Genomic DNA, 27,365 nt, shown 5'->3' on the forward strand with positions numbered 1-27,365 from the left:
ACATAGAAACATACAAAGCAAACTATGGTCAGGGCGTGACAGCATACCTACATGTACAACTGACCAAGACTAACCTATACCCCCGCACATTGACTCTGTACCGGTACCCCCTGTATATAGCCTCGTTATTTTTATTTTATTGTGTTACTTTTTATTTTACTTTAGTTATTTAGTAAATATTTTCTTAACTCTATTTCTTGAACTGCATTGTTGGTTAAGGGCTTGTAAGTAAGTATTTCCCTGTAAGGTCTACACCTGTTGTAATCAGCGCATGTGATAAATAACATTTGATTTGATTTGACATTCAGACCCTTTACTTTGTTGAAGCACCTTGGGTGCGATTAATGCCTTTAGTCTTCATGGGTATGATGCTGCAAGCATGGCACAGCTGTATTTGGGGAGTTTTTCCCATTCTTCTCTGCAGATCCTCTCGAGCTCTGTCACAATCATCTCCAACTTTGTCAGGTTGGATGGGGAGCGTCGCTGCACAGCTATTTTTAGGTCTCTCCAGAAATGTTAGATCGGGTTCAAGTACGGGATCTGGCTGGGCCACTCAAAGACATTCAGAGACTTGTCCCGAAGCCACTCCTGCAATGTCTTGGCTGTGTGCTTAGGGTCATTGTCCAGTTGGAAGCTGAATCTTCTCCCCAATCTGAGGTCCTGTGCGCTCTGGAGCAGGTTTTCAATAACTTCTCTAGGGTATGTGGGACGGTAGCATCTCACCTCGTCAACAGCCAGTGAAATTGCAGGGCGCCAAATTCAAAACAACAGAAATCCCATAATTAAAATTCCTCAAACATACATGTATTTTACACCATTTTAAAGATACACTTGTTGTAAATCCAGCCACAGTGTCCGATTTCAAAAAGGCTTTACGACGAAAGCAAACCTAAGGGTTATGTTAGGTCAGAGCCAAGTCATAGAAATACACAGCCATTTTTCCAGCCAAAGAGAGTCACAAAAAGCAGAAATAGAGATAAAATTAATCACTAACCTTTGATGATCATCAGATGACACTCATAGGACTTCATGTTACACAATACATGTATGTTTTGTTCGGTAAAGTTCATATTTATATCCAAAAATCTGAGTATACATTGGCGCGTTATGTTCAGTTGTTCCAAAACATCCGGTGATTTTGCAGAGAGCCACATCAATTTACAGAAATACTCATCATAAATGTTGATGAAAATACAAGGGTTATACATGGAATTTTTAGATCCACTTCTCCTTAATGCAACCGCTGTGTCAGATTTAAAAAAAAGTATAGGACACATTAATCTTTAGGATGTTTTTAACATAAATCTTCAATAATGTTCCAACCGGAGAATTCCTTTGTCTTCAGAAATGCAATGGAACTCAAGCTAACTCTCACATGAACGTGAATGGTCAGAGCATGGTCAGCGAATGGTCAGCGCATGGTCAGCTCATGGCAGACCTATCTCAATCCCCTCTCATTCGCCTTCACAGTAGAAGCATCAAACAAGGTTCTAAAAGACTGTTGACATCTGGTGGAAGCCTTAGGAAGTGCAACATGACCCCATTTCCACTGTATCTTGTTTTTAGTTCTATATTTTTTGAATGGGGTATGCTTATTTAAGATGGAGATGAAATAACTTTTGAAGAGCAACCAGGCATCCTCTACTGTCGGGAAAGAGTTGAAAAACTAAAAACCTCAGATTTCCCACTTCCTGGTTGGATTTCTTCTCTGGTTTTTGCCATATGCCATATGAGTTCTGTTATACTCACAGACATCATTCAAACAGTTTTAGAAACTTCATAGTGTTTTCTATCCTAATAATATGCATATCCTATCCTCTGGGCCTGAGTAGCAGGCAGTTTACTCTGGGCACCTTATTCATCCGGACGTGAAAATACTGCCCCCTACCCCAAAGAAGTTAAGGATCTCTCTGTAATCCCTCGATCCGGACTAGTCTCCCAGTCCCTGCTGCTGAAAAACATCCTCATGATGCTGCCACCATGCTTCACCGTAGGTATGGTGCCAGGTTTCCTCCGGACGTGACGCTTCGCATTCAGGCCAAAATGTTCAATCTTGGTTTCATCAGACCAGAGAATCTTGTTTCTCATGGTCTGAGATTCTTTAGGTGACTTTTGGCAAACTCCAAGCGCGCTGTCATGTGCCTTTTACTGAGGACTGGCTTCTGTCTGGCCACTCTAGCATAAAGGCCTGATTGTTGGAGTGCTGTAGAGATGGTTATCCTTCTGGAGGAAGGAAGGTACTCTGGAGCTCTGTCAGAGTGACCATCGGGTTCTTAGTCACCTCCCTGACCAAGGCCCTTCTCTCCCGATTGCTCAGTTTGGCCTGGCGGCTAGCTCTAGTAAGGGTCTCGGTGGTTCCAAACTTCTTCCATTTAAGAATAATGGAGGCCACTGTGTTCTTAGGGACCTTCAATGCTGCAGACATTTTTGGGTACTCTTCTCCAGATCTGTGCCTCGATACAATCCTGTCTCGGAGCTCTATGGACATTTTACCTTCCACCAGTTTGTGACCATTAAGGTGCTCCAAAGTATTAGTAAATGTTTTTTTGTAATTTATCTTGTTTTGATAATATTATTCACAAAATGTCTTAATTGACAGTATGTCAACCAATCAGCTGAGCAGCCTGACTTGTATGTCAACCAATCAGCTGAGCAGCCTGAAATGTTTGCAACCTTTTTTGGATCATTTCTTTGAATCATACAATTTGTTTAATTTCATAATTTATCCATTTGGTGTTAACAGTTGAGAGAGAGAGAGAGAGAGAGAGAGAGAGAGAGAGAGAGAGAGAGAGAGAGAGAGACAGAGAGACAGAGAGACAGAGAGACAGAGAGACAGAGAGACAGAGAGACAGAGGGGGAGGGAAGAAAGGAGAGAGAGAGAGAGGTAGAGGCAGTGTCCATCTCTCTCTCTCTCTCTCTCTCTCTCTCTCTCTCTCTCTCTCTCTCTCTCTCTCTCTCTCTCTCTCTCTCTCTCTCTCCCACCTTCTCTCTGTCTCCTTCCCTCCCTCTCTTTCTCTCTCTAACCTTCAGCTGTCACTCTGTATAAGTCTGCATGCTAACTGGATCTGGCACATTTCGAGCAGTCAAAAATCTCTCAGAGCACCTTGGGGATTTCCATTGGCTTGTTACTGACTTGAGAAGGCTTGTTGACTTGAGGTACTCTTGTGTTTGAGGATCTCAAACATATTCCACTCAAGACCCAAATGAGAAATTGACCACCCTCCTGTGACCCAATTCGTCCTCCAATGGCCGAAATTATGAATAAATGGAATGTAATTATAGTTGTATTCTTAGAACTCGAAACCTCTCACATGCCCAGGGCCGACTTTGGATCCCGGCTCCCGACCGTGCCTTCAGAAAGTATTCATAACCCTTGACTTATTCCAAATGTTGTTGTGTTTTGAATTCAAAATGGATTAACTTCTTATGGCTGCAGCCTGACGTCGGTACACTTATGACAACAGCCAGCTCAAAGTGCAGGGCGCGAAATTCAAAAGATTTTTTTTTTAAATATTTAACTTTCACACATTAACAAGTCCAATACAGCATATGAAAGGTACACATCTTGTGAATCCAGCCAACATGTCCGATTTTTAAAATGTTTTACAGGGAAGACACAATATGTAAATCTATTAGCTAACCACGTTAGCAAAAGACACCACTTTTTTTTACTCCAACAGTTTTTTACTCCATCAGTAGCTATCACAAATTCGACCAAATAAACATATAAATAGCCACTAACCAAGAAACAACCTCATCAGATGACAGTCTGATAACATATTTATTGTATAGCATATGTTTTGTTAGAAAAATGTGCATATTTCAGGTATAAATCATAGTTTACATTGCAGCTACAATCAGAAATTGCACCGAAAGCAGCCATAATATTTACAGACACCAACGTCAAATACCTAATTACTCATCATAAAACATTTCTGAAAAATACATAGTGTACAGCAATTGAAAGACAGGCATCTTGTGATTCCAGACAATATTTCCGATTTATCAAGTGTTTTACAGCGAAAACACAATAGAGCGTTATATTAGCGTACCACAATAGCCAAAAACACAAGCAATTTCCCATTAGCAAAAGTTAGCGATCGTAACAAACAAGCAAAAGATATATAATTTTTGACTAACCTTGATTTTCTTCATCAGATGACAGTCCTATAACATCAGGTTATACATACACTTATGTTTTGTTCGAAAATGTGCATATTTAGAGCTGAAATCAGTGGTTACACATTGTGCTAACGTAGCATCTTTTTCCCACAATGTCTAAACAGCAACGATATTTTTCTGACACGTTTTCTGACACACATATTCTGACCAAATAGCTATTCATAAACATAAGTAAAAAATACATGTTGTATAGGAAATGATAGATCCATTAGTTCTTAATGAAATCGCAGTGTTAGAATTCTAAAAAATAACTTCATTACGACATCCAGCTTCGGTATAGCTGAGTACCCCAAAGTTGGGCGCCCACGACTAATTCACATGCACGACAGATATATGAATTAGCATCATAAAATGTTTCTTACTTTTGGTGATCTTCCGTCAGAATGTTGGACAAGGTGTCCTTTGTCAAGAACAGTCGTTGTTTGGATTCAGAACATTCATTTTCCCTCTCGATTTAGCACGCACACTTGCCAAGTGGCACAAAGCTCTCCAAGTCAACAAACGGAAGAGAACGGAACACGGCAAAACTCCCGAAAAATTTTCAATAATCTGATGAAACTATATTGAAAAAACATACTTTACGATGATATGGTCACACGTATCAAATAAAATCATAGCCGGAGATATTAGTCGTCCATAACGACAGCTAAACAGAAGGAAAATCCATGTCCCTTTCGCGCGCTCCAGAAAACAGAAAATGGACGGTCACGTCATACAAAGAGCTGTTATTCCACCTCAGACCAAGATAAACACGAAATTTCTTCTCTCACCGCCTCTTGACACCCAGGGGAAGGTGTATGAAGTGCACGTAGACTCTTACGTATCATGCCCATGTATAGGCAGGGAGTAGAAGAGAGCCTCGGTTTCAGACATTCCACTTCCTGGTCAGGAAGTGTGCTGCAGAATGACTTCTGTTTCACTCAGAGAAATAATTCAAACGGTTTTAGAAACTAGAGAGTGTTTTCTATCCAATAGTAATAATAATATGCATATTGTATGAGCAAGAATTGAGTACGAGGCCGTTTGAAATGGGCACATTTTATCTGGCTACTCAATACGCCCCCTGCAGCCCAAACAGGTTAAGAAAAATCTCACCCGTCTACACACAATACCACATGATGACAAAGTGAAAACATGTTTTCCTGCTCAGATGCACCATATACATTTGGCTATTCTCTATTGAGCGATTAATTAACAAAGATACAGGTCCTCCTATATATTTAATTTAGAGTTATTAATTCAACTTTAGTTGTTCTACAAATGTAGGGCTATATGTTTTAATGTTTTATACATTGTAAGGCTGCATGATGAGACTCTAATGATGATTAGAAAAAGGTTGCTTGAAAGGCATGAGCTCTGCTTAGTTTTTTTTGTGCAGGTTGTACACACTTCATCAGTCTCTCATTCACATTTTGACAAGCACTTGATAATGTCTAGAATTTCACGATGGCTTCCCCTTTGTGTGGCCATAATGAACCCTAAATAAATCCATGCATTTTGCGGTCGGTGGTCGGTGTGCCCTTCTACCTGAATGCTGCGTGATCGGGTCTTTCTCACAGGCTGCAAGTGAAGACGGACACATCGAGGACACAACTGCATGCGTCCTTATCCAATTCTAAGGTGCATATTGAAGATATTGGAAGAACTGTCCACATTTACTTTCCGTCAGCCGACAAGATGAGTAGGCCTAACGAACAGAAAAAGCACTAGACTATGTCAATCTACTATCCACTATAGTACAACGGTCAACCTATTCTATTCTGTGCGAGAAACAGTTGTGAGATGCGATAGATCCCAAATTAACACACCACTACCATCAAAACAACTTTGTTATGCAATGTGGTTGACGCACCAGATCAGAACGTTTAATTTAAAATGTTTATAAACTATTAGGCTGTTTATTCACATTATAAGCAATGTGCACATGGCAGCAGGCTATAAGCATGAATGTTCCATTAGCGGGAAAACACCATTATCAAAGGTGATCGCAAATTCGATTATGGAGGTAATGCTTTAATTATAAAGGTGTTGAAAATTATCTTCCCCAAACTTGAAACTCAAGTGCTGCGTATGTTTGGCTCTACACTCATGGGCTCTCATGAAGTGTTTGATTAGATTTTCAAAATTAGATTTGCATTGATGTCAGAGTGATTATAGGGACAATAGAGTGCTGAGTACCAGACAGTTAGAAGGCTTTGTAGGCTATTAATGACCAGCAGCAGCATCCGAGCTTGGAGAAGCCTAATTACCGTGATTAAAACAGTCACCTGGAATTTGACTGCCTTCATGACTGGTGACCGCCAGTGTTGCGATAATATGGTCAACGCAACAGCCCTAGTCCGAGGAGGTGTGTGTGACAGAACGTCTGTGTGTGTGACAGAACGTCGGTGTGTGTGACAGAACGTCGGTGTGTGTGACAGAACGTCTGTGTGTGTGACAGAACGTCTGTGTGTGTGACAGAACGTCTGTGTGTGTGACAGAACGTCGGTGTGTGTGACAGAACGTCTGTGTGTGTGACAGAACGTCTGTGTCCCTAATTGTAGCCAATCCTTGAGTAGTGCTGTTCTTTGTGATCCTGCTAGACTCTTTGTTTTCAGTCTGTTCAGTTTTTCTATTTGCTATTAGTTAACCTTTTATGAGGAAATAGACTGAAGGATGGTATTATAATGTTTTCCTGCTCAGATGCACCATATACACACACACACACACACACACACACACACACACACACACACACACACACACACACACACACACACACACACACACACACACACACACACACAGACACACAGACACACAGACACACACACGTCAGATGTACTTCACACTTCAGACTCTATAATGACGCCCTTTTGCTTATCTGTTGTGAGAGAATGTCATCCTTTGTGCCAAATATCATTGGCTCATTCCAGAAGCAGTGAAGACAGGAGATTGCTTTCTATTATGTGTTTTCTGAAAGGGGAAGTAGAATCCTAAGTGGATTTCTGATATTCTAGAATGTTTTGACTCTTGCTGTTATTTTTTCATATTTTTTTTAATGTATTGTTATTTCCCTACGTACCTTTAGTCTTGTAGTTTGATCTCTCAGTTATGGCGAACAGCTCTTGTCCTTCTGTGGCCTCATGTCTACGTCAAAACTATATATTTTATCTTCAACTCTGACTAAGTCAGAAGTTGATCAAAGAATAAAAACTTGGTATCTCCAAGAAGTTTGAGGGAAGGAGGGTCCACACTCAAGCTATACATCTCAACTTAAAGTGTTGCAATACAATGGAAATGACAGAAGCGTTGTGGACAAAATGTTAGTATAAAAACTCTAACCTGGAATCACAAAACAATCAATTCTATCACAACTATTGTGTCAATTGCATTATACTTCATTCATACAATGTGAGTCTGGAGAGAAGAATATAAAATACGAAGACTTTTATCCCCCAAAAAACTTAGTCATGCCTGCATTGGTTTTACATATGGATGGTCCCGGGAATCGAACACACTATTTTGGCATGGCAAGAGCAATGATTAACAACTGATTTTAATAACACCTCCTGCTGCTCTGTGACACGACACCCTTGCAAAACCCTGCTGGATGGCAATAGCACTCACTGTTTCCACAAGAGACCAGCTTTGAAATCTTTTCCCGATGTCCTCAAGACATCGATAGACGTCCAATTTTCGCGTCAATAGTAAACAATCTTCCAAGCACCCCCAATTTGACCTTTGCAGAGCCAGCCCTGTCACGCACACACACACGCACGCACGCACGCACGCACGCACGCACGCACGCACGCACGCACGCACGCACGCACGCACGCACGCACGCACGCACACACACACACACACACACACACACACACACACACACACACACACATACATACATACATACATACATACATACATACATACAACAAATGAAAACATCTAATAGTAACCCGGTTTCCATCCAACCTTTTTTTGCAGGTAAGGTACAATACATGACCAAAGTATGTGGACACCTGCTCCTTGAACATCCCGTTCAAAATCATGGGCATTAATATGGAGTTGGTCCCCACATTTGCTGCTATAACAGCCTCCACTCTTCTGGGAAGGCTTTCCACTAGATGTTGGAACATTGCTGCTATAACAGCCTCCACTCTCTTGGGAAGGCTTTCCACTAGATGTTGGAACATTGCTGCTACAACAGCCTCCACTCTTCTGGGAAGGCTTTCCACTAGATGTTGGAACATTGCTGCTATAACAGCCTCCACTCTTCTGGGAAGGCTTTCCACTAGAGCTCTGTGCAGGCCAGTCAAGTTCTTCCACACCAATCTCAACAAACCATTTCTGTATGGACTTTGCTTTGTGCATAGGGGCATTGTCATGCTAAAACAGGAAAGGGCCTTCCCCAAACTGTTGCCACAAAGTTGGAAGCACAGAATTCTCTAGAATGTCATTGTATGCTGTAGCTTTTAAGATGTCCCTTCACTGGAACTAAGGGGCCTGAACCATTATTCCTCCTCCACCAAACTTTACAGTTGGCACTATGCATTGCGGCAGTTAGCGTTCTCCCGGCATCCGCCAAACCAGGATTCATCCGTCGGACTGACAGAGAACCCGTTTCCACTGCTCCAGAGTCCAATGGCGGTGAGCTTTACACCACTCCAGCCGATGCTTGGCGTTGCGCATCAAATCAAATTGTATTTGTCACGTGCCGACAGGTACAGACTTTACCGTGAAATGCTTGTTGACAAGCACTTAACCAACAATGCAGTTCAAGAAAGAGAGTTAAGAAAATATTTACAAAATAAACTAAAATAATTTTTTTAATACAAAGTACCAAAATAAATTAACAATAACGAGGCTATATACAGGGGGTATAGGTAAAGGAAAAGAGAGGACAAAGGTAGAGGAAAAAGATGGAAGCTTGCAAGCCGAAGAACACCATCCCAACCGTGAAGCAAGGGGTGGCAGCATCATGTTGTGTGGGTGCTTTGCTGCAGGAGGGACTGGTGCACTTCACAAAATAGATGGCATCATGAGGCTGGAAAATTATGTGGATATATTGAAGCAACATCTCAAGACATCAGTCAGGAAGTTAAAGCTTGGTCGTAAATGGGTCTTCCAAATGGACAATGATCCCAAGCATACTTCCAAAGTTGTGGCAAAATGGCGTAACGACAACAAAGTCAAGATATTGGAGTAAACCTCACAAAGTCCTGACCTCAATCCTATAGAAAATTCGTAGGCAGAACTGAAAAAGCGTGTGTGAGCAAGGAGGCCTACGAACCTGACTCAGTTACACCAGCTCTGTTAGGAGGAATTTGCCAAAATTCACACAACTTATTGTGGGAAGCTTGTGGAAGGCTACCCAAAACATTTCACCCAAGTTAAACAATTTAAAGGCAATGCTACCAAATACTAATTGAGTGTATGTAAACTTCTGACCCACTGGGAATGTGATGAAAGAAATAAAAGCTGAAAAAATCATTCCCTCTACTATTATTCTGACATTTCACATTCTTAAAATAAAGTGGTGATCCTAACTGACCTGAAACAGGGATTTTTTACTCTGATTAAATGTCAAGAAAAACGAATTTTAAATGTATTTGGCTGAGGTGTATGTAAAATTCCGACATCAACTGTTAGGTACTTCAGTTGACAGTGCATATCAGAGCAACAACCAAGCCATGAGGTTGAAGAAATTGTCCGCAGAGCTCCGAGAAAGGATTGTGTCAAAGCACAGATCTGGGGAAGAGTACCAAAAAAAATGTCTATTGCATTGAAGGTCCCCGAGAAGTGGCCTCCATCATTCTTAAATGGAAGAAGTTTGGAACCACCAAGACTCTTCCTAGAGCTGGTCGCCCGGCCAAACTGAGCAATCGGTGGAGAAAGGCCTTGGTAAGGGAGGTGACTAAGAACCCGATGGTCACTCTGACAGAGCTCCAGAGTTCCTTTGTGGAGTTGGGAGAACCTTCCAGAAGGACAACCATCTCTGCAGCACTCCACCAATCAGACCTTTATGCTAGAGTGGCCAGACAGAAGCCACTCCTCAGTAAAAGGCACGTGACAGCCCACTTGGAGTTTGTCATAAGATACCTAAAGGACTCTCAGACCATGAGAAACAACTTTCTCTAGTCTGATGAAACCAAGATTGAACTATTTGGCCTGAATGCCAAGCGTCACATCTGGAGGAAATCTGGCACCTTCCTTACGGTGAAGCATGGTGGTGGCAGCATCTTGCTGGGAGGATGTTTTTCAGGGGCAGGGACCGGGAGACATGTCCAGATTGAGTGAAAGATGAACGGAGCAAAGTACAGAGAGATCCTTGATGAAAACCTGCTCCATAGCACTCAGGACCTCAGATTTGGGTGAAGATTCACCTTCCAACTGGACAATGACCCTAAGCACACAGCCAAGACATCGCAGGAGTGGCTTCGGGACAAGTCTCTGAATGTCTTTGAGTGGCCCAGCCAGATCCCGGACTTGAACCCGATCTACCATTTCTGGAGAGACCTGAAAATAGCTGTGCAGCGACGCTCCCCATCCAACCTGACAGAGCTTGAGAGGATCTGCAGAGAAGAATGGGAGAAACTCCCCAAATACAGATGTGCCAAGCTTGCAGCGTCATACCCAAGAAGACTCAAAGCTGTAATCGATGCCAAAGTTGCTTCAGCAAAGTCCTGAGTAAAGGGTCTGAATAATTATGTACATGTTACATTTCCGAATGTTTATTATTAATAAACTTACAAAAATGTCCCCAGAAAATTGCTTTTTCATAATAGGGTATTGTGTTTAGATTGATGATGAGGGGGGACAATTTAATCCATTTTAGAATAAGGCTGTAACTTAACAAAATCTGGAAAAAGTCAAGGGGTCTGAAAACTTTCCGAACGCTCTGTAGGAGAGATTCTTCAGAACAGACTTCCTTTTACATTTATTTTTGGGACTGTCTGCTGTTCCATGTAGTGAATCTGTTATTCAATGTGTTTGTAAATCAAATAGAAAAATGATGCTTGGTATGACCTTCTTAAAACAATTCTGTTTAGCTTAGTAGAACTCCCCTCCCCTGGCTTAGACAGGGCTTTTATTGGTTAACAAATGGCATAATACGTTGCATAGACTCACTCTGTATGTAATAATAGTGTTTAACATGATTTTTGAATGACTACCTCATCTCTGTCCCCCATTATGTGAAAGGTCCCTCAGTTGAGCAGTGAATTTCAAACACAGATTTAGCCACAAAGACCAGGGAGGTGTTCCAATGCCTCGTGAAGAAGGGCACCTATTGGTAGATGGGTAATACAAAAAAAGTAGACATTGAATATCCCTTTGAGTTTTGGTCAAGTTATTAATTACACTTTGGGTGTCACGGCCGTTGAATGAAGAGGACCAAGGTGCAGCGTGGTGAGCGTACATATTTATTTATTTATTATGACGCCGACAAAAACAATAAACCATCCCAAACAACCGTGAAGCTAAAGGCTATGTGCCACAAACAAAGACAACTTCCCACAAAGACAGGTGGGAAAAAGGGGTACCTAAGTATGGATCTCAATCAGAGACAACGATAGACAGCTGTCCCTGATTGAGAACCCTACCCGGCCAAAACATAGAAATACAAATAATAGAACGAAAGAACATAGAATACCCACCCCAAATCACACCCTGACCAAACCAAATAGAGACATGAAAAGGATCTCTAAGGTCAGGGCGTGACATTGGGTAGTGACAGAAAAATATTCAGGCATCTTTCCTACCTCGGTTACCGGAGAGGCATTTCACCATGAGGCCAATGGTGATTTTAAAACAGTTACAGAGTTTAATGGTTTTGATATGAGAAAATTGAGGATGGATCAACAACATTGTAGTTACTCGACACAAAGAAGCCTCTACAGAAAATCAAAACATCCTGTCTTGAATATGAAGCGTTATGTTTACGGCAAATCCAACACATCACTGAGTACCACTCTTCATATTTTCAACAAACCAAATATACACTGTAGTAGCTTACCAAGTCGACGCTGTAGTCGCTGCCAAAGGTGAATCTAACAAGTATTGACTCAGGGGTGTGAATACTTATGTAAATTACATATTTCTGTATTTAATTTTCAATACATTTGCAAAAAAAAAAAAAAATTATAACATGTTTTCACTTTGTCATTACGGGGTATTGTGTGTAGATGGGGGAGGAAAAAATATATGTCATCTACATTTGAATTCAGGCTGTAACACAACAACGTGGAATAATTCAAGGGGTATGACTACTTTCTGAAGGCGCTGTAGCGACAGTATGTGCAACACTCTATTCTACATGGAGAGAGAAAATAAGTGGCTGTCTACAATCTCTGCAATGACAAACAAGAAGGAAATGAGATTGAATTGCCATGTTGGTGAACTGTTTTTTACTGAGAGGTTTCTCCTAACGCCTGTGAATGGTCAAATGACTCATTTAAATGGGACGCAATTTTTAAAAAAAACTTTGAATGACTCTTTCCCTTCTTCTATTCACATGTGGAAATCGTCTATGACAGGGAGTGTTGTGAAGCTGAAGGGGACTGCAATCCAAAATGGCAGTGTAGATTGAATAGGATCTCTTACAAACTGCATTTATTCAGCTTTTCTCCCTCTTTGTGGGGGATCTAAGTAGGCGCTATGTTGAAGTGGATCCAGAATCGGATGTGTCTTTATGAAAAGGAAATCTCTCTCGGAGTCATTATCTTTAAAAAAACAAAACACTATCATGTATTTCAGTGCTCTCTAAACAATGTCTGCCTGCTTCATAATGCAGCATTCATTCACTTGAGCTAGTAATCTTGCTTTTTTAAATGATATTTTTTACAGAGTTGCAGGATGGATGGTTTGGTTTTCTCTGTGTATGTTGGTTTATGTTGCTGTGGATAGAATCCCATATATTAGTACCCCTGCCTCGGCTGTCATGGTGCTGTTTGAGTGTGTGTGTGTGTGAGTGAGTGAGTGAGTGAGTGAGTGAGTGAGTGAGTGAGTGAGTGAGTGAGTGAGTGAGTGAGTGAGTGAGTGAGTGAGTGAGTGAGTGAGTGAGTGAGTGAGTCAGTGAGTGAGTGAGTGAGTGAGTGAGTGAGTGAGTGAGTGAGTGAGTGAGTCAGTGAGTGTGTGTGTGTGCATGTGAAAATCTGATTAATTCTTTATCGGCACGTCCGTTCAAAAATCGGAAAACCAGTTTCCGATGTTTGTCTCGTCAATATCTCTGGAGCTACAATCTTTCAATTTTTACATAAAACTCCTCTTTTTTTGATTGGTTACAATGTCTGCATTAATGATATATTATTATTTTAGGGGAGTTAAGGGCGGGTATTAGGCATTTTCGCAAAAGGGAAAAACTCTTCACGAAAATGTCTCGTTTGACGCTGCTACCACATGGAGACGCATCTTCATCAGTCTTCTTCACCATCATCTTCTTCTTCACCCTCATCTTCTCAATCTGACAGGTTATGACCAATTTTGGCAACACCATCATTCAGATTTGGACCACAATATCAAGGTAAGAAACTGTATATGATTCAGTTTTTATGTTGCTAATAATATAATATTATCATTTTAGAATATGTTTTCCGATTTATATCTCCAGGAGTGATGAGTATAATTATTTTTTTTCAACCGGGATTAAAGGGCAATTAGTTTTGATGATCAGTGGCTGTATTACAGGGGGAGTGGTTTCTCCCCTGCGAGGTGTGTAACGACATTCGTAATTGAATCCATAAATTGACATTTGATAGTCAGATCGGATGATACTCGTGATCGGAAAAAAACAGAAGTGTTTTAATATGCAGGCTGTCGGTCTAGCCACCCGACAACCTGTCCACTCAGCCCTTTCCCCTCCTCTCTTCTACGGACCATCTCTGGAGGCCTTCTCCCATTCCTCACTTCCCTCCAACTCATTCCTGACCACTGGCTGCAACCCCTCTGACTTGAGTCGCTCACCTCCTCAAGATACCAAAACTCGACTCATCTACCGTCAAAAACTATAGACCTGTATGCCTTTTCTTTTCTTTCCAAAACACTTGATCAGTTCTCTCATCTCTCATCTCTCATCTTTCATCTCTCATCTCTCATCTCTCATCTCATCTCTCATGTCTCATCTCATCTCTCATCTCTCATCTCTCATCTCATGTCTCATCTCATCTCATCTTTCTCAGAACAATCTTCTTGAGCCTAAACCAGTCAAGACGGATCACTCAACTGAGATTGTGTCACGGAGGCACTCCACACCGCCAAAGCTCTGTTCTCTACCTTCTAGATCTATCCACTGCCTTCTACCCTGTAAACCATCATATACTCCACCCTCTCAGTGCTTTCCACCCTCTCAGGGCTGGGTGTGTCAGGCATTGCACCTTCTTTGATTGCATCCTACTTGGGAGGCCTCTCCTACCAGGTGACATGGAGAGGATCTATTGTCTGCACCACATACTCTCACTACTGGTGTCCCACAGGGCTCAGTTCTAGACCCTCTCCTCTTCTCTCTATACACCAAGTCACTCAGCTTCGTACTATCCTCACATGGTCTCTCCTATCATTGCTATGCAGATGACACTCAACTACTTTTCTCCTTCCCCCCTTCTGATACCCATGTTGTGACGTGCATCTCTGCGTGCCTGGCAGATATCTCAGCTTGGATGTCGGCCCACCACCTCAAGCTGAACCTCAACATGACGGAGCTGCTCTTCCTCCCGGGGAAGGCCTGCCTGCCTGCTGAAAGACCTCTCCATCACGATTGACAACTCCAGAGTTATCGCCCTCTGAGAGTACAAAAAGCCGTGACGTGACCCTGGGCAACACCCTGTCGTTTTCTGCAAACATCAAAGCAGTGACTCGCTCCTTCAGGTTCATGATGTACAACATCCATAGAGTACGACCCTACCTCACACAGGAAGCGGCGCAGGTCCTAATCCAGGCTCTTGTCATCTCCCGTCTGGACGACTGCAACTTACTGTTGGCTGGGCTTCCCGCTTGTGCAATAAAACCCCAATAAAATCCAGAACGCTGCAGCCCACCTGGTTTTCAATCTTCCCAAGTTATCCCATCTCACTCCACTCCTCCACACACTCCACTGGCTTCCAGTCAAAGCTCGCATCCACTACAAGACCATGGTGCCTACCTACGGAGCAGCAAGAGGAACTGCCCCTCCCTACCTGCGGGCTCTGTTCAAACCCCAGACCCCAACCCGAGGACTACGTTCTGCAACCTCTGGTCTCTTCGCCATCCCATAGGGTGAAGGGCCCAGTCCAAGCTCTCTATCCTGGCACCCCAATTGAGGAACTAGCTTCGCCCTGAAGCTAGGACAGCAGAGTCCCTGGCCATCGTGCGAAAGCACCAGAAACCCTACCTCTTCAGGGAGTATCTTAAATAATCCCACTCCTCACCTCGACCCCCCCCCCTTTCCTGAACCAACACTTGAAATAGTAAATCTTATGGCTGTTTTTTTTTGTTGCAAGAATGAATGCAACGTTATAGCCTAAACCTTATGATAATAGCTTTGAAATAATGACTATGTGGAGGTCAGCTTGTTAACTAAATGTTCCTGGTTTAGCTGGTTTGTGACTTTGCTACTTACAGGCAATACATTATCGTGGACTATCAGACATGTAATTATATGACGTGTTTTCTCAAATATTACAGTGAAAACCATTAGATAATAAAGTGTAACTGTGTCACCTTGCAATTGATAACTTGTGGATACTCAATATATAGATAGATATAGATATAGATATTGATCGATTGATTGATATAGATATTCAATTTCGTTGATTCACTTTTTGATGTACTGAGGTGTACTATTTTTTGTCAATTTTAGGCTTTTTTCTTTGAAAGGGTTGTTATTGATTTACATTTGAAAATATATTGTTGTTTGTCTTTATGTTTGACTTTTAGAAATGGACAGAGGAGACCAGTACCAGCAGATAATACAGTGCCTGTCCATGAGGAGGACCATGGCCTGCAGGATGAGGAGGACCATGAAAGCATGGCCTTCTTATAGGACAATGCCGTTGATGCTGAGCTATTGGAAGAAGACGAGTATGAAGAGGAGGAAATCAAGAAGCCAGAGGAAGTTGAGGAACCACCATCTGAGACCTCTCAGCTCTCAACTAGAAATAATGTGCTATTGTTATGTATTATCAGGCCTTTTTTTTATTTTATTCATAGTTTATAGAGTACACTAACAGTGATCTATTTTCTCTCATCTTGTCTCTAAGTCTTTCTGTTGGTGCTCCACGTTCCCGTAACGCGTAAACACTCTGTGTTGCCCGACATTTCAGTCCTACGATGATGATGTTGATACACAGGCACCGGAATCCCGGAACGTCCAGTTGGTTTAGATCTTGGCAGTGTACGTCAGGCAGTTCAGTCAACGCCTCAGGAAAGGCTAAGGGAGAGACTTCTTCTTGTTGTTTTTCCTCACAGGCATTGGTTGCAAAGGTTTCTGTGTCCACAAATAGTCAGGGTTTGGAGACTTGTTTTTGAAGTATCCATCGTATGGTGATTCCCTCAAAGAGTACCTTGAGGGTACACCTACAGAATTTTACCGGTTTCTTGGACTGCTCATTTACATGGAGTTTACCGAACTGCCTGACCTTCATCGATACTGGTGTACAAAGAGCGTGTGTGGCCTATCACGTTGCGGCTGAGACGTTCTTGCTCCTAGACGTCTCCACTTCACAATAACAGCACTTACAGTTGACCGGGGGCAGCTCTTGCAGGACAGAAATTTGACAAACTGACTTGTTGGAAAGGTGGCATCCTATGACGGTGCCACGTTAAAAGTCCCTAAGCTCTTCAGTACAGGCCATTCTACTGCCAATGTTTTACTATGGAGATTTCATGGCTGTGTGCTCGATTTTATACACCTGTCGGCAACGGGTGTCTCTGAATTAGCCGAATCCACTAATTTTAAAGGGGTGTCCACATACTTTTGTGTATATATAGTGTACCTTTTGTTCCAGGAATGGCAGTGTAATCACGCAACACCTGGCAAGGAAAATGGGCAAACTGGTTAGTGCCAGATTACATTCAGAGAGAACCTTGCTGTCAGTTAGGAGGTATTGATGTTAATGACATCAAATCAAATTGTATTTGTCACATTTGCCGAAAACAACAGGTACAGTGAAATACTTACTTACAAGCCCTAACCAATAGCGAGGCTATATACAGGGGGTACCAGTACAGAGTCAATGTGCGGGGTCACCGGTTAGTCGAGGTAATTGAGGTTAAATGTTCATGTAGGTAGAGTTATTAAAGTGACTATGCATAGATAATAACATAGAGTAGCAGCAGTGTTAAATAGTGGGGGGGGGGGGGGTGCAATGCAAATAGTCTGGGTAGCCATTTGATTAGATGTTCAGGAGTCTTATGGTTTGGGGGTAGAAGGTGTTTAAAAGCCTCTTGGACCTAGACTTGGCGCTCCGGTACCGCTTGCAGAGATAATGTATTTGTAAGCTCATCTTTGGGATGTGTTACAGGAAAGACAGTAAGGAGAACAGGACCTGGTTTGTTTGTGTGGTACCTGAATGCACAAACTGTTTTTCTTTGCATCGTAAAGGACCAAAATGTTTTAGTTTGTGGCACTCCAGTGAGTTTGCCTCGTTGTGGAAATAGATACTAGTAAAGAGACTCAGATGTAGCTCAGATGTTCACTAGTAAAGGGACTCAGATGTAGCTCAGATGTTCACTAGTAAAGGGACTCAGATGTAGCTCAGATGTTCACTAGTAAAGGGACTCAGATGTAGCTCAGATGTTCACTAGTAAAGGGACTCAGATGTAGCTCAGATGTTCACTAGTAAAGGGACTCAGATGTAGCTGAGATGTTCACTAGTAAAGGGACTCAGATGTAGCTCAGATGTTCACAAGTAAAGGGACTCAGATGTAGCTCAGATGTTCACTAGTAAAGGGACTCAGATGTAGCTGAGATGTTCACTAGTAAAGGGACTCAGATGTAGCTCAGATGTTCACTAGTAAAGGGACTCAGATGTAGCTGAGATGTTCACTAGTAAAGGGACTCAGATGTAGCTCAGATGTTCACAAGTAAAGGGACTCAGATGTAGCTCAGATGTTCACTAGTAAAGGGACTCAGATGTAGCTCAGATGTTCACTAGTAAAGGGACTCAGATGTAGCTCAGATGTTCACTAGTAAAGGGACTCAGATGTAGCTCAGATGTTCACTAGTAAAGGGACTCAGATGTAGCTCAGATGTTCACTAGTATAGGGACTCAGATGTAGCTCAGATATTCACTAGTCGTTTTACTCTTTTGCATGTTGCCCTTTCCTGCATGTCCCCACTCCCATGTCCCCACTCCCATGTCCCCTCTCCCATGCCCCATCTCCCATGTCCCCATCTCCCATGTCCCCTCTCCCATTTCCCCTCTCCCATGTCCCCACTCCCATGCCCCCTCTCCCATGTCCCCACTCCCATGTCCCCACTCCCATGTCTCCTCTCCCATGTCCCCTCTCCCATGTCCCCACTCCCATGCCCCCTCTCCCATGTCCCCTCTCCCATGTCCCCACTCCCATGTCTCCTCTCCCATGTCCCCTCTCCCATGTCCCCACTCCCATGCCCCCTCTCCCATATCCCCACTCCCATACCCCTTCTCCCATACCCCCTCTCCCATGTCCCCTCTCCCATGTCCCCTCTCCCATGTTTTCACTTTCCTATCCAACACATCCTGCATGCCAGGCTTCCTTTGTGTTTCATTCATGACTAATGTCCTTCGTGGTGTGAAGGAATTTTAATGACTGTAAAATAATGTTGTGCTTTTGGTAGACTATATGCTAGTTGAATGTAGAAATGTAAGTTAATAACTGTTGTTATATGGCTTATGTGATTCATATTTTGTATTACCAATTTGATTTTGATGAAAATTAACCCTGAAATGTATATTGTATAATGTTATGGTTATGATAGCACTTTAATTGTCTTAATTTTCAGGTTTGAATGACATTATTCTTTCAATAAAGTTATTGTTTCATTAATATGATATCACTTGTCTATGTCTTTCCATGTCATATGTAAGACTAAATGCTATTTGCAAATTGTTTTGGTGCAGATCTGTTTTTATATTATGCATAGGTAAACAAATCACCAGCCAGAGCGTCAAGTGTGTGCTCTGAGAGCTAAACGAGATTGGTGGGGCTAAAGAGGGTGTAAACGATGCTGAATGGGTGTAGACAAAGAAGAGCTAAATAGTCATTTTTGTCCCTCATCAATCTGCACACAATACCCCATAATGACATCACAATACCCCATAATGACATCACAATACCCCTTAATGACATCACAATACCCCATAATGACATCACAATACCCCATAATGACAAAGTAAAAACAGGTTTTTCGATTTCTTTGCACATTTATTAAACATATGAAACTGAAATATCAAATTTTCATAAGTATTCAAACCCTTTACTCAGTACTTTGTTGATGCACCTTTGGCAGTGATTACAGCCTTGAGTCTTCTTGTGTAGGACACTACAAGCTTGTCACACCTGTATTTGGGGAGTTTCTCCCATTCTTCTCTACATATCCTCTCAAGCTCTGTCAGGTTGGATGGGGAGCGTCGCAGCAAAGCTATTTTCAGGTCTCTCCAGAGATGTTAGATCGGGTTCAAGTCCGGGCTCTGGCTGGGCCACTCAAAGACATTCAGAGAATTGTTCCAAAGCCACTCCTGCGATGTCTTGGCTGTGTGCTTAGGGTCGTTGTCCAGTTGGAAGGTGAACCTTCGCCCCAGCCTGAGCGCTCTGGAGCAGATTTTCATCAAGGATCTCTCTGTACTTTGCTCTGTTCATCTTTCCCTCGATCCTGACTAGTATCCCAGTCACTGTCACTGAAAAACATCCCTACAGTATGATGCTGCCAACACCATACTTCACCGTAGGGATGGTGCCAGGTTTCCTCCAGATGTGATGCTTGGTGTTCATGCCAACAAGTTCAATATTGGTTTCATCAGGATGTCATGTGCCTTTTACTGAGAAGTGGCTTCCGTCTTGCCACTCTATGATAAAGGCCTGATTGGTTCGAGTGCTGCAGAGATGAGTTGTCCTTCGGGAAGGTTCTCCCATCTTCACAGAGGAACTGGAGCTCTGCCAGAGTGACCATCGGGTCTTTGTCACCTCCCTGACCAAGGCCCTTCTCCCCTGATTGCTCAGTTTGGCTAGGCGGCCAGCTCTAGGAAGAGTCTTGATGGTTCCAGAACTTCTTCCATTTAAGAATAATGGAGACCACTGTATTCTTGGGGACCTTCAATGCTGCAGAAATGTTTTGGTACCCTTCCCCAGGTCATGTGCTGAATGCACGGTAAGCACGGATATTCTTGGAAAAAGTGATATTTGGATAAAATACCATCCCCTCTTGAATTTTGAGAATTATTTGACAATGGTAAGTGTCATAGAAACTGCAGAATATGCTCTTTCAGATACTATATAGAAATCAAACATGTTTTACCTGCATGTGACTCTGCAGGAGGATTTGATAAAGCGATGCTCCTTTCCCTGCATCTGTCAATTACAAGATGTGCCCATCTCTTCATGTACAATTTGACAAATGATCGGCCAAATATTGTCACTCAACAGATTGTCAATTTTAAATATTGTATATAGGCTATCTCTTACTATGTGTGAAATTAGTTTCAGTATAGTTTATGTGTAGTTTCAATGGGCCGTCTGTGCAGGCTGACTGGCATCGTTTGTTTCCCGCTCATCAACTTGGCATCTTTTGCTTCATTGGATAAAGTTGTAAGATATGTTTAGCGTTATGCTAAAGGACTACTTCAACACGTAGCATGTTTTCGCTTCCCTTACAATACATTTGATTAGTAATAGAGTTATAGAAAATAAAACAGTCCCATAATAGCTTATTTTAACAAAGTAAAACGTAAAATAGAACAGGTATCAACCTGCAAGGCACACAGTCAAGTTAGTAACATGAGCGCTAAACCCGTGATGAATAGGCAGAACACAAACTCATCATTACACTAGTGATGTTCTAAATTAAATTGACCTCTTTACCCTCGTCATTCAGTTAGGCCTCATTTAATTTGGATTGTGAAGTAACTTGCACAATTATTGCCCATTCTATCCATTTGTCATTCATTCAGTGGGCTGGCATCTTTTGCTTCACTGGATAAAGTCCAGGATATGTTTAGCGTTATGCTAAAGGACTACTGCAACACGTAGCATGTTTTCGCTTCCCTTACAATACATTTGATTAGTAATAGAGTTATAGAAAATAAAACAGACCCATAAAAGCTTATTTTAACAAAGTAAAACGTAAAAGAGAACGGTATCAACCCTTAATTATCATTAATTAATTATCATTAATTAAGCCTAATTTAAATGCAATTGTGAAGCACATTCATCCATTTGTCATTCATTCAGTGAGGAGTGAGACACGCATTATCGCCTGGCTGGGTACCAACGTCCTACAGTCCATTGTCTAAGTGGTCGTCGGCCTATGGAGGTTCTAGTGTTCATGGATTTCACTCCACAAATGAATAGCCACTGTACTAACAGGACCCATGCTCTGTTTACCATCTGTCAAGGTGGGGGGTTATAATGCCTGTATAGAAACAACACATTACCACATAACATTGTTAATTGGGTCTACATTAAATATTTTAAATGTAAACAAATGTAATAATAACTTTTTAGTTCTTTCAACTCCAGATCCAAAGGTCACGTGTGTGTGTAGTGGTAAACTTGTTTATTTTTGATTAAAAACATTTTGGGGGGGGGGGGGGGGTTAACCCTATCCCAAACATTAACCGTTAACTTAACCATTCGGAGTGAATACCTAAACGTAATGTTTTAACCCTATCCAAAACCTTAACCCTTAACTTGAAATTTGATGTTTGGAACAACTGCAACATTTTAAGCGTGTATAAACGTATATATATACGGCAGAATCTGAAGTCAAATTGATCATCTTCTTATCCTGGGGCCTCCCGGGTGGCGCAGTGGTCTAGGGCACTGCATCGCAGTGCTAGCTGTGCCACCAGAGACTCTGGGTTCGCGTCCAGGCTCTGTCGCAGCCGGCTGTGGGGCGACACACAATTGGCCTTGCGTCGTCTGGGTTAGGGAGGGTTTGGCCGGTAGGGATATCCTTGTCTCATCTTGCACTAGCGACTCCTGTGGCGGGCCGGGCACAGTGCATGCTAACCAGGTGCACAGTGACTCTGGGTTCGCGTTCAGGCTCTGTCGCAGACAGAGCCGCTCCAACACATTGGTGCGGCTGGCTTCCGGGTTGGATGCGCGCTGTGTTAAGAAGCAGTGCGGCTTGGTTGGGTTGTGTTTCGGAGGACGCATGGCTTTCGACCTTCGTCTCTCCTGAGCCCGTATGGGAGTTGTAGCGATGAGACAAGATAGTAACTACTAAACAATTGGATACCACGAAATTGGGGAGAAAAATGTTTTAAAAAATAAAATAAAATCTTCTTGGGGATAATGCAGCGGCTCTACATATTTAAGTTCGAACATTTTCAAACTATGGCAAAAATGTGGAAAATATGTCGTTCTTCCAATGCACTGGGCGCCGCCTGCGCAAACACACACGCATAGTGATATTATTATGTGAAAAATATGACATACCTATAAAGAATAAATAACATTGTAACTAAAGTATACTAGTATGAACTATCGAAATGACTGAAAAAATGTACAATATTCAGCAAACAATGTGAAGGGAAAATTAATGGTAAACTCTTCATTTTTTACATTTCAATAAAAAATGCTTAAGAGGGAGAATTAAAAAGTAATGCCAATTCAATGCAACTCCCAGATCTACATACAGAAATGAGGATAAGGTTTTATTACCAGCCTGTAAATGTTTAATGAAACACATAGACTATGGTGCTGTGGACAATGACAAATATACTGACAGAAATACACTGACAGAAATACACTGACAAAACTACACTGACAGAAATACACTGACAGAAATACACTGACAGAAATACACTGACAGAAATACACTGACAAAAATACACTGACAAAACTACACTGACAAAACTACACTGACAGAAATACACTGACAGAAATACACTGACAAAAATGTAAGACAATAAATGATTTCTGTCTAAATATGTGAAGACACCAAGAATGAGAGAGATTCATACATGTTTCATCTCACAAATCTGATGATCCCACGTTGTATGCTCATGTAATAGCCTGACATGAAAGAATTGACAGTTCAACTACCTTTTTAAAATATTCATAACGAATTCATGTAGACCTAATGAACAATGTTATAATGTTGGTAATGTGTTGTGTTTAAATATACAGGCATTATAACCCCCCCCCCCCACCTAGACAAATGGTAAACAGTGCATTGGTCCTGTTAGTACAGTGGCTATTATATTGTGGAGGGAAATCCATTAACCGACTGTCTGGAAGTGAATTAAACAGATGCTTACTCATCGTATTCTTATAAATACATTTGGTTGAATGGTAAAATAAATAAAATAATCGAATTATTTTTTTTAAAGTCATGCGTTCACGTGTTAAGACACCTTCAAGAAAAAACAATATCATAAATAATCATACAGAAAAAAAGTCACACGTTCACATGTCCACAAATCAAACTGTATCGGTCACATACACACGGTTAGCAGATGTTAGTGCGAGTGTAGAGAAATGCTTGTGCTTCTAGTTCCGATGTACACATGTCCAATGGTTAATTTATGGCATTTATTACCGCTTATGTGTGTGTGTGTGTGTGTGTGTGTTAGAACATCTCTACATGGAGAGATGAAAGAGAATCAGTTGAACCTTTCCTTCCTGTGTGTTTTTGTGAGATACTAAAGATATTATAGTTCGAGAAGATACATCACTATACATTATTAGAGATTATAATTATTAAAGATCAGTCACTATGCATCAGCACTATACATCACTAGAGATTATAATTATTGCAGATACATCACTATACATTAGATATTATAATTATAGCAGATACATTACTATACATCACTAGAGATTATAATTATTGCAGATACATTACTATACATCACTAGAGATTATAATTATAGCAGATACATCACTATACATCATTAGAGATTCTAAATATTACAGATACATTACTATACATCACTAGAGATTATAAATATTACAGATTATTCATTAAGCATCATTAGAGATTGTAATTATTACAGACACATCACTATACATTAGATATTATAATTATTACAGATAAATCACTGCATCATTCAAGATTATAATTGTTACAGATACAGTTGAATTCAGAAGTTTACATACACCTTGGCCAAATACATTTAAACTCAGTTTTTCACAATTCCTGACATTTAATCCTAGTAAAAATTCCCTGTTTTAGGTCAGTTAGGATCACCACTTTATTTTAAGAATGTGAAATGTCAGATAAATAATAGAGAGAATGATTTATTTCAGCTTTTATTTCTTTCATCACATTCCCAGTGGGTCAGAAGTTTACATACACTCAATTAGTATTTGGTAGCATTGCCTTTAAATTGTTTAACTTGGGTCAAATGTTTTGGGTAGCCTTCCACAAGCTTCCCACAATAAGTTGGGTGAATTTTGGCCCATTCCTCCTGACAGAGCTGGTGTAACTGAGTCAGGTTTGTAGGCCTCTTTGCTTCTATAGGATTGAGGTCAGGGCTTTGTGATGGCCACTCCAATTACCAGACTTTGTTGTCCTTAAGCCATTTTGACACAATTTTGGAAGTATGCTTGGGGTCATTGTCCATTTGGAAGACCCATTTGCGACCAAGCTTTAACTTCCTGACTGATGTCCTGAGATGTTGCTTCAATATATCCACATAATTTTCCTCCCTCGTGATGCCATCTATTTTGTGAAGTGCACTAGTCCCTCCTGCAGCAAAGCACCCCCACAACATGATTCTGCCACCCCTGTGCTTCACGGTTGAGATGGTGTTCTTTGGCTTGCAAGCCTCCCCCTTTTGTCCTCCATACAAACAATGGTCATTATGACAAGCAAAGAGGCATGGCGTTTGAAGGTAGGCCTTGAAAGACATCCACAGGTACACCTCCAATTGATTTCAATTATGTCAATTAGCCTATCAGAAGCTTCTAAAGCCATGACATTGTTTTCTGGAATTTTCCAAGCTGTTTAAAGGCACAGTCAACTTAGTGTATGTAAACTTCTGACCCACGGGAAATGTGATACAGTGAGTTATAAGTGAAATAATCTGTCTGTTAACAATTATTGGAAAAAATACTTGTGTCATGCACAAAGTAGATGTCCAAACTGACTTGCCAAAACTATAGTTTGTTAACAAGAAATGTGTGGAGTGGTTGAAAAATGAGTTTTAATGACTCCATCCTAAGTGTATGTAAACTTCCGACTTCAACTGTACACCTATTCTGAAAAGCCCCAGAGTCTGCAACACCACTAAGCAAGGGGCACCACCAAGCAAGCGACACCATGAAGACCAAGGAGCTCTCCAAACAGGTCAGGGACAAAATTATGGAGAAGCACAGATCAGGGTTAGGTTATATAAAAATATCTTAACTTTGAACATCCCACAGAGCACCATTAAATCCAATATTAAAAATGGAAAGAATATGGCACCACAACAAACCTGCCAGGAGAGGGCCGCCCACCAAAACTCACGGACCAGGCAAGCAGGGCATTAATCAGAGAGGCAACAAAGAGACCAAAGATAACCATGAAGGAGCTGCAACTCCACAGTGGAGATTGGAGTATCTGTCCATAGGACCACTATAAGCCGTACACTCCACAAAGCTGGGCTTTATGGAAGATTGGCCAGAAAAAAGCCATTGCTTAACGAAAAAAATGAGCAAACACATTTGATGTTCGCCAAAAGGCATGTGGGAGACTCCCCAAAAATATGGAAGAAGGTACTCTGGTCAGATGAGACTAAAATGTAGCTTTTTGGCCATCAAGGAAAACGTCTGGCACATACCCAACACCTCTCATCACCCCGAGAACACCATCCCACATGAAGCGTGGTGGCAGCATCATGCTGTGGGGATGTTTTTCATCAGCAGGGACTGGGAAACTGGTCAGAATTGAAGGAATGATGGATGGCACTAAATACAGGGACATTTTTGAGGGAAACCTGTTTCAGTCTTCAAGAGATTTGAGACTGGGACGGAGGTTCACCCAGCAGGACAATCACCCTAATCATACTGTTAAAGCAACACTCGAGTGGTTTCATGGCAAACATTTAAATGTCTTGGAATGGCCTAGTCAAAGCCCAGACCTAAATCCAATTGAGAATCTGTGGTATGACTTAAAGATTGCTGTACACCAGTGGAACCGATCCAACTTGAAGGAGCTGGAGCAGTTTTGCCTTGAAGAATGGGCAAACATCCCAGTGGCTAGATATGCCAAGCTTATAGAGACATTCCCCAAGAGACTTGTGGCTGTAATTGCTGCAAAAGGTGGCTCTACAAAGTATTGACTTTGGGGGGGTGAATAGTTATGCATGCTCAGGTTTTCAGTTTTTTGGTCTTATTTCTTGTTTATTTTGTCCTCACAAACTGTCTGTATTTCTCTGCTAGTTGTGTTGTGTAGCCTACATTCCTCTCTCATGTGTCTGTTTGGAGGCTATCCAGACAGGAAAAACAAGTGCAATGGATTATGGTCATTGTAGTTAATTACCATGTTACCATGCACTGGAATAGGTTGAATATTTGCTTCATGAAAACTACAACTCCCTTCAGCCAAGTGTCATAGATCTTGACTTAATTTCTCTCTTGAATGATATGATTTCTCTCAACATAAACAGTGTGTTGAGCTCATTATATATACTGAACATTAACTATTCTGAACAAAAATATAAACTCAAGAGGTGAAGTGTTGGTGAAGTGTTTCATGAACTGAAATAAAAAATCACAGAAATGTTTTTGTTTGCACAAAAAAAGGTATTTTTTCACAAATTTAGTGCTCACATTTGTTTACATCCCTGTTAGTGAGCATTTCTAATTTGCCAAGATAATCCAGACACTTGACAGGTGTGGTATATCAAGAAGCTGATTAAACCGCATGATCATAACACAGGTGCACCTTGTGCTGGAGACAATAAAAGGCCACTCTAAAATGTGTAGTTTTGTCACACAACACAATGCAAGAGATGTCTCATGTTTTGAGGGAGGGTGCAATTGGCATGCTGACTGCAGGAATGTCCATCAGAGCTGTTGCCAGAGAATTTTATGTTAAT

General features: G+C 41.5%; 1 protein-coding gene across 2 annotated transcripts in view; it reads left to right on the forward strand.

Moving 5' to 3' along the window:
* Positions 1-27,365, forward strand: part of LOC120060804 (nociceptin receptor-like) — a 74,672-nt gene that overhangs the window by 20,644 nt on the left and 26,663 nt on the right. The window lies entirely within an intron of this gene.

The sequence above is a fragment of the Salvelinus namaycush genome, chromosome 16, assembly GCF_016432855.1.
Source record: "Salvelinus namaycush isolate Seneca chromosome 16, SaNama_1.0, whole genome shotgun sequence".
In the NCBI taxonomy this organism is placed as follows: domain Eukaryota; kingdom Metazoa; phylum Chordata; class Actinopteri; order Salmoniformes; family Salmonidae; genus Salvelinus; species Salvelinus namaycush.